This window comes from Drosophila rhopaloa, unplaced genomic scaffold, assembly GCF_018152115.1.
Source record: "Drosophila rhopaloa isolate 14029-0021.01 unplaced genomic scaffold, ASM1815211v1 contig_2, whole genome shotgun sequence".
NCBI lineage: Eukaryota > Metazoa > Arthropoda > Insecta > Diptera > Drosophilidae > Drosophila > Drosophila rhopaloa.
The window spans coordinates 13,944,758-13,951,911 of NW_025335083.1; the positions used below are offsets into that span (position 1 = coordinate 13,944,758).

A 7,154-nucleotide genomic window follows, 5' to 3' on the forward strand; every position below is an offset into this window, starting at 1 on the left:
TATTATACTTTTACAAAAATGTGTATCTAATAAAATAAATGTTATTTTGTATATATTTTTAGAAGTCTGTTGCCCAGTTAAATCCAACTGCTGTTATCAGTTGTATAACTTCATGTCTTAAAAATGGGAAACCACCTTAACTCGAATTTCTCATTATTAGTCCAACCAAACATTAAAACCGCCGAAATGAGATGTTGAAAATGTTGAAAGCATCTTGGTGAAGCTTATTAAAAATTCAAGTATTGCCAATTTTGGGCCGCCAGCCCGAGAACCAGGCAACTGTAATGCGATACAAGAACGTAACCCCCTTTCAGAAACAGATGAGAACGTTGACAACGCGCGGGGAAAAGGCACTTACAACAATGGAAATGATTTTTGCATAATTTATTCGATGATTATTACAAAGAAGGAGACAGTTTTTGAGTGCCAGCCAACCGTTGGGCGCCAGTTAATGTTGCTTTTTATTGCAATTAGAATGTTTTGGGGATTGTAAGTTGACGCCGCGGCTCCTTGGTCCTTGGTCCTCGACTACAGTGTGTTTGTGCATATTCGCCGGATTTAATTTGGCTGTTGCCGGCAAAAGTGATTATGTACCTTTTGCCAGCTGCAGCTTTTTAACTCCTGTCCCCAGAGTGTCTCCGGATTGCCGTTCTACACATGAGCCACCTCACAAGTGGTTGCTCGGGATCTTTCATTTCGACTTCAATCATATTTCATGCCCGACGTCCTTTCCCCGTTTTGCCTTGCCGTCCCACTTGGTTTATGTTTATTGTTTTATCCTGGCTTTCCGCCGTGTGCCAAGGACTCGCGCACACACTCAGACATAATCAGAAAAGGTAATCAACATAAAGTTGAGCGTCGTCAGCAGCAATTCTCATTCCCCCGTCGGCACTTGTCACATTCACAAATGAATGAAGTGCCAAAAGCACAACTGAGACTGGAAAAGTCCTGCAAAATTATGATGTCGTTGAGCTGGGCTCATGGTGTTATAGTATAGCTTGTTATTTAACCAATCCAAGCCAGACAATCTTTGAAAAACTCTAAGGCCTGTTTTCTCGTCTTAATGGTAAGCTAGAAGTAGATTTTAAACGGTAACTTATGTAGTAAATTTCTCAGCCTAAGCTACTTTTAACTATCATTAAACTTAAAATAAATACAAGAAGCAAAGACTTGTTGTTTTTAAACTTATACGCAACTACTCCAATGTAAACTAGTTTCATTTTACAAAAATTGCACAAATTGTATAATTTTATGAATGTTAAAGTAAATATCGGAAAACAAATAGGAATCTAAAAAAAATATCAACCTTTAACATTAACGAATGTAACTCGATAAATAGTTACTTTTTACGATTTTAAAAGTAATCAGGGGTAAACAAAAATTCCGTCTATATGTACATTCGAACCGACTTTCAATCAAAGACATTTCTAGGCCACCGACTAAATGTATTGCTTTAAATTGTTTTTTTTCGGATCATTAAATGTAAAGCTATTTTCCATATCCAAATTTAAAGGTCAAACTCCCTATATCGAATCTTACTTAATTCACTGTTAAATTCACAATTTGATCTAGATGGGTGGCATCTATATAAGGCAGATATTTATTTCAATGGGCATAAGCTAGCCATGTCTTGGATTGACCATATCGTCTTATATTTGTCTATAATTGCGATCGGTCAATACTATGGTAACTAGTATTTCCAATATTTTCTATTAATTTATTCATACAATTGTATATTTTACTAGACCCGAGCGCAGGTACATGGATTTCAGGAAAATGATTTGTAAACGACTTGAAGATCCTATTTAAATAAAGTTAAAATTCAAGTATGTGTTGTTGTTGGATTGGAAATTGCTTCTATGATTTTTAAATTGTTCCTGTAAACTATTGTTTTAATTTAAAGGAGTGAAGTATCTCAATTTCACTCGATTTCCCGTGACTACTCTCATTACTCATTACTCTTACTCATTTTTAATTTGTCGACCAAAATGAAGCATCGACGTTTTTAATAATACCAGGGTTTGTATATCGAAAGTTTTCTTGTAAGTATTTAAAATAAAATAATCTTCAAAAAGTTATATTTCCCTTCCTAATCCACATTTTAAGGTCAAACTCTACATATTGAATCTAAGAAAACTTACCTAATTCGGCGTAAAATTCGCAATTGGATCTAGTTCGATAACATCTATATAAGCCTAATCTCTTAAAATATATATCTACAAACACAACAGCTATTCTTGCTTTGGAGTAAAGATATCTAGGGGAATAAAATTCTATAATGTGTATTTCACTAGACCCCTGGTAAGAAAAAGTTGATATATAGTAGAATATAATTTAAAGATATGAAAATTTTTCAATTTTTTGTTTCCGTGGTTAATTTAATTCTCACATGCTTCCTCTTGTCAAATTTATACTCTTAAGTCTCCATATCTAACTCATTTCTCATATCCGGTCGTGCTTCCCATCAAAACCGTCAAATTGATTGATCAACTCAATCGGTTGTGCATTTGAGTTTTGTGTTTCGCCAAGCAGAAGAATTCAATTATTCAAGAGCCGAAAACAACGTAAAGGTGGGTTTAATATGGGGTTGGGATTAGGAGCGAAAGGATGTGGTCAAATCAAGCTCGAATAAAGGATATGCTGGAACATTTTTTTCATAGATTTGTAATCAATAATTCTCCTTTTTTTAGGTGTCCAACTGTTTCTGGAAAATTAGTGAGTAAAAAATATACCACAAAAACTGTGAGCCTTAATAATTTGATTGATGGTTAAATTTTTAAAATTTTTTTTTGTTTTTGCCAGATGAAGGGTTCATGATAAATGGCCGGAGGATATATATATATATTTATAATATTACTGCATACGTCCCTTGGTCAGAGGTAATAAATTCCCTTATTTTGGTCGGCGGACTTAATTAAATGAGCTTCTCTGGTCATTTTCTGGCCACAAAGAACGTCTCGAAACCAAAATAAACACTCTAGCCCAACCATCGATGGATGCCACCCTTAAATAGCCGCCCACAAGCCCCAAAATCCCAACCCCTCGAACATGGCTCATTTTGCGGTCTGCATTGCATTTAATTAAATCATAAATAAGCATAAAGCGAAACGCATCTCCGACAATTAAACAAACATAAAAACCTACCAAGTGACAATGCCACGCCCCCTCTACCCCTCTTCTTCCCAGCCCACACACACACGCACACACACTTATTTTCACTGCATGGGGTGACACAGTAAATTGCGCACTCAAATGACCAAAAACGCATTGAAAATTGGATTTAATTAAGTCAATTCCCGTGCTCGCCTTTGGCCACAAAAGCCGCACCATACTTCCCAGCTTCGTTGGGGACTTTTATTATGTCCTGTGTGGGAAAGAGTCGTTCCAGGACGGGGTGTATTAACTTAATGTATCACTAGAAATTAACACAGAAATTCGGTCCTTTTACTTTCAATAAAATTATCATCATAGATCAAAAATACTTTATTCCAAATATACTGTAAACAAACATAATGCAAATATAAATATACAATATATATTAATTTCACAAGGTTTTTTAAAATTTGTTTAGATGTCACTGAAAAGCATAAGCAACTAACTGAATTTGTTACCCATTTAAGGCTAAAATGAATGATTAAGAAATAAAAAATGAATACGATGTTAAAATAAATAGTTTTATCTATTAGCATTCATACTAAAGATAGTTTTTTACCCCAAAATGCATTTCAACTTAATACAACTCTATATATAGTATATGCGGTTTTTTTACAATTCAGAGTAAGAGTAATCTCAATTCGAAAATATATAATTTGGATTTGGAAAGCACTTTCTGTTTATTTTGACAAAGCAATTGGCCCAAATGGATGCAAGGATTGTCTGATAATGATATGTTGATGATGATGGTGTCGTCGAGCCGGGCAAAAGCCTATCGGTGGAGTCAAAACTGCACGTCATCGTCTGTTGTTTATTTTAATTACTGAAATTGCATTCGAGTGCCAACTGCCAAATGGCCAAGGCACCACCCACCCACCTTCCGCCCACATCTGCACCACCCACCCCCTCGGCCGATGTGGACTCCCCACTTGTTTTGTTAGCAGCCACTGCACCGCTATCATCGTACCCGTTGTTGCTGCTGCTGCTGACATGGCTGCATTTTGCTTTCATTTGCGTTTACGTTTGGTTTGGTTTTGGCCATTGCCTTCAGCTGGAAGTCCCAACCCCCATTCCACCCCCTCATCATCCCTTCCACCGCCCGATGCATGTATCAAAGTTTGTTCAGGTAAAATGCCGTCGCGCAATTGTTATGAGTGTCATCATCAACGTCGACGGGCAGCAGAAAATGGAAGGGGTTCGGGAACGGGAGCAGGAGCACACTGGAAAAAATTATTAAGCTGGTGCTGAGATAAGAATGGTTTGAAAACTGTTTAAAAACTGAATGTAAAACTGTTTGCAAAGAACACAAATCTTTAAGTAGAAACAACATTCCAAAAAAGGGAAATGGTTAGGATTCTAAAACAAAAGTAAATTATTTCATAATTTAAGTTTATCACTGTTTGCTGAGATTTCTATGTAACGTTCCAGCAAGTTTTTAGTAGATGATTTTTAAAAGTTAACCGCAAATATTTCTTTGCCATTTATCTTATGGAAAATCAAGGCACAACAAATGTATTTAAAAGTGAAATCTTACAATAAATGTGCAACTAATCAAATTTGATTTACTATTTTATATTTCATTTCGAACTTTGTGCTTAACGATTTTAATTAAATTTTGTAGTATCAATTTTTCTTAGTGCAGAAGTAGGAGTTGGGAATCGGTAGGACCAACCTCCTGTTAAACATGCGACACATTATCGATGCCCGTTACTTGGAGGGTTGGAGGATGAAGCAATTCCAGTAGGGGAGGTCCTGACAAGGGTCGTGAGGAATGGAGCGGTGCGTGGTCAGTCAACGCGCGCTTTATGCAAACACTTGGCAAACAGAAATGAAAGCATAATATTAAGCACATGAGGCATTGGGTGGTTAACTGGGAGAAAGGTAGTTCCAAATGGCCATCGCCAAGGAAAGCTTTTGGGCGATTCATCGGCCGAAGGAATGAAATTTAATGTAGTCAGTTACATATATACAATTTTAAACACACGTCACTTATTTCTTTATATACACCTGATAAGTAAAATAAGGCAAATTAAACAGAAAAAGGCTAAATAAAATAAATGCATTGTACAGACAGAAACAATTTCAATATATTATTATTTTTAAAATTTTTAAAATTGTTTGACTTGTTTTAGATATAAAATAAGACTTTCGAACTACAACTAAATTCAAAAGGTCACCCAAAATAGTAATTATCACTAAAACTCTCCTTACAGTTTAAAAAGATATTTAAATCCACATTTTCTGACTTAGCTTGCAAGGTAATAGTTTTTATTTTAAAGTTTTTATATTCCAATTTACAATGAACAATTTTTATGCCTAAAAAAAAAATATATCTCCAAAAGTCGGCATAATCTTATTTGCCAATAATAAAACCATTTAAAAGTAATCTGTATAAGGCGAAAAACAAACACAAAAAACCGAAAAGCGATTCCAAGCAACAAAGTCTATGGACAGGAGACACCCAAATGCGCTTTAATTAAAAATTAAATCCGTTTTGCGCTCATAATTATGCAGTTCTCACATGCGCACCCCCTTCCCTCCCCCGTCGTTAACCCATTCCCACCCCCAACGTTCCCAAACGAGCGAATCATTCCGAACTGGGTCTGTCCGGAAAAGTGGAAAACCGAAGAGCTGGGAGCTCGTTGGGCGGGGCGTATGAGTAATAAATTTGTAAAGCACCAAAAAGGGGTTGGCAAAGCGAAAGCGACAGGCAAAACGATGGGTAAGGGGTTAAGGGGAGTGCAAGGCGCTACACGAGACAGAGACAGCGCATGTAATCAGTGAATAATTCAGTTATAAGAAAATAATTTTTCGCCAAACATTAAAAAAGCGCCAAGCGAAAGAGACAAGCTCTACCCTTAGCTGAAAAATGGTTTTGGCCAAGTGAGAGGGGGTCTTGGAAAATTAGGGGAAAACGCCCCGCCCACAACAATAACAGACAGAAAATCTCGGCGAGGGCGAAGGAAACGTCGACGCAGAGACGAAGACGTTTGGCGTCATGTAAATAAGAATTATGAAAATAATAATGGAAAAAGGATTAAGACGCGAAAGCAGCCGCATCACCAACCCCGCGAGCTAAAAGGGGGCAGACAGACATGAAAAGCGTTGCAAAAATGTGGTTACTTTACAGGCAAAAAAGATCATGGACAAAAAGAGATTCGAAACATTAGGTACTGTATATGAAATTAGGATAAGCAATTAAATTTAAATTTTAATATCACATACCAATTATTTGTTGTTAGTTAGTTAAATTTTGGCTATAGATTAAAACATTCTGCCTGCTAACCGTACAGGACCAGTTGACCTTGACTCATACGCGAATTCTTTAGATTTACATTATTAATGCAAGCTATTTCTTAACCTTCTCCTCTTGTTTTTTATAGCACTATTTAAACAGTAAAATTGGTTAATTTCTAACATAAAACACAAAACTAAATATTAAAATTAAAAAATTAGAGAGCCCGTTCTCATTTTAACAGGGTAGCAAAGTAGCGTCGAGGTCAAAGGCTCGCCCAAAACCAAGACAAAGATGAAGATGTCGACGAAGGCCAAGACGAAGGCAGTAAAAGGTTATGACGCTCGGCGTATGTGCGCCCCGCAGTTTTCGCCGGGGTTGGGGGTTAAGAGGAAGAGGGCGAGGGTGGGTTAAGAGCAGGGGGTGGTGGGCGGTACACTAAGCCCACACGACATGCAGTCGCGTATAATTATGGCATTTTTACAGTGCGGTCTTGGCTGTTAGTTTTCCTTGAATTTAATTACTGCCGCCTTTTTGCATGAAATATCGAGGGGGTGGGAAAATCAAGTGGGTGCGGGTGGTTTATGTAGCTTGTTCCGGCAACTTTGCTGCATTTTTAATGCGACCACAGCTCACACAGGGTACAGTAAGAAACGGGAGAGCCTGCCAAGATGCTTAACACCCAACCGCCGACGACACCTGCCTGATTTATCGCTCAAGACGCGACAATTTCCCACAGTTTCCACCGGGATGACATAGCACCATC

The 7,154-nt window shown here is 37.3% G+C and overlaps 2 long non-coding RNA genes across 2 annotated transcripts; one reads left to right on the forward strand and one right to left on the reverse strand.

Annotated features, from left to right (window-relative positions):
• Nucleotides 1-369: 369 nt before the first annotated feature.
• On the reverse strand, nucleotides 370-1,421 carry LOC123037799. The gene is made up of 2 exons (XR_006417633.1): nucleotides 1,307-1,421; nucleotides 370-1,071 (listed from the first exon to the last, which is right to left on the reverse strand). It is a non-coding gene; the product is annotated as an uncharacterized LOC123037799 (long non-coding RNA).
• Nucleotides 1,422-1,611: 190 nt separating this feature from the next.
• Nucleotides 1,612-2,121, forward strand: LOC108046025. Its single transcript, XR_001769371.2, has 3 exons — nucleotides 1,612-1,686; nucleotides 1,746-2,042; nucleotides 2,107-2,121. It is a non-coding gene; the product is annotated as an uncharacterized LOC108046025 (long non-coding RNA).
• The last annotated feature ends 5,033 nt before the right edge of the window (nucleotides 2,122-7,154 follow it).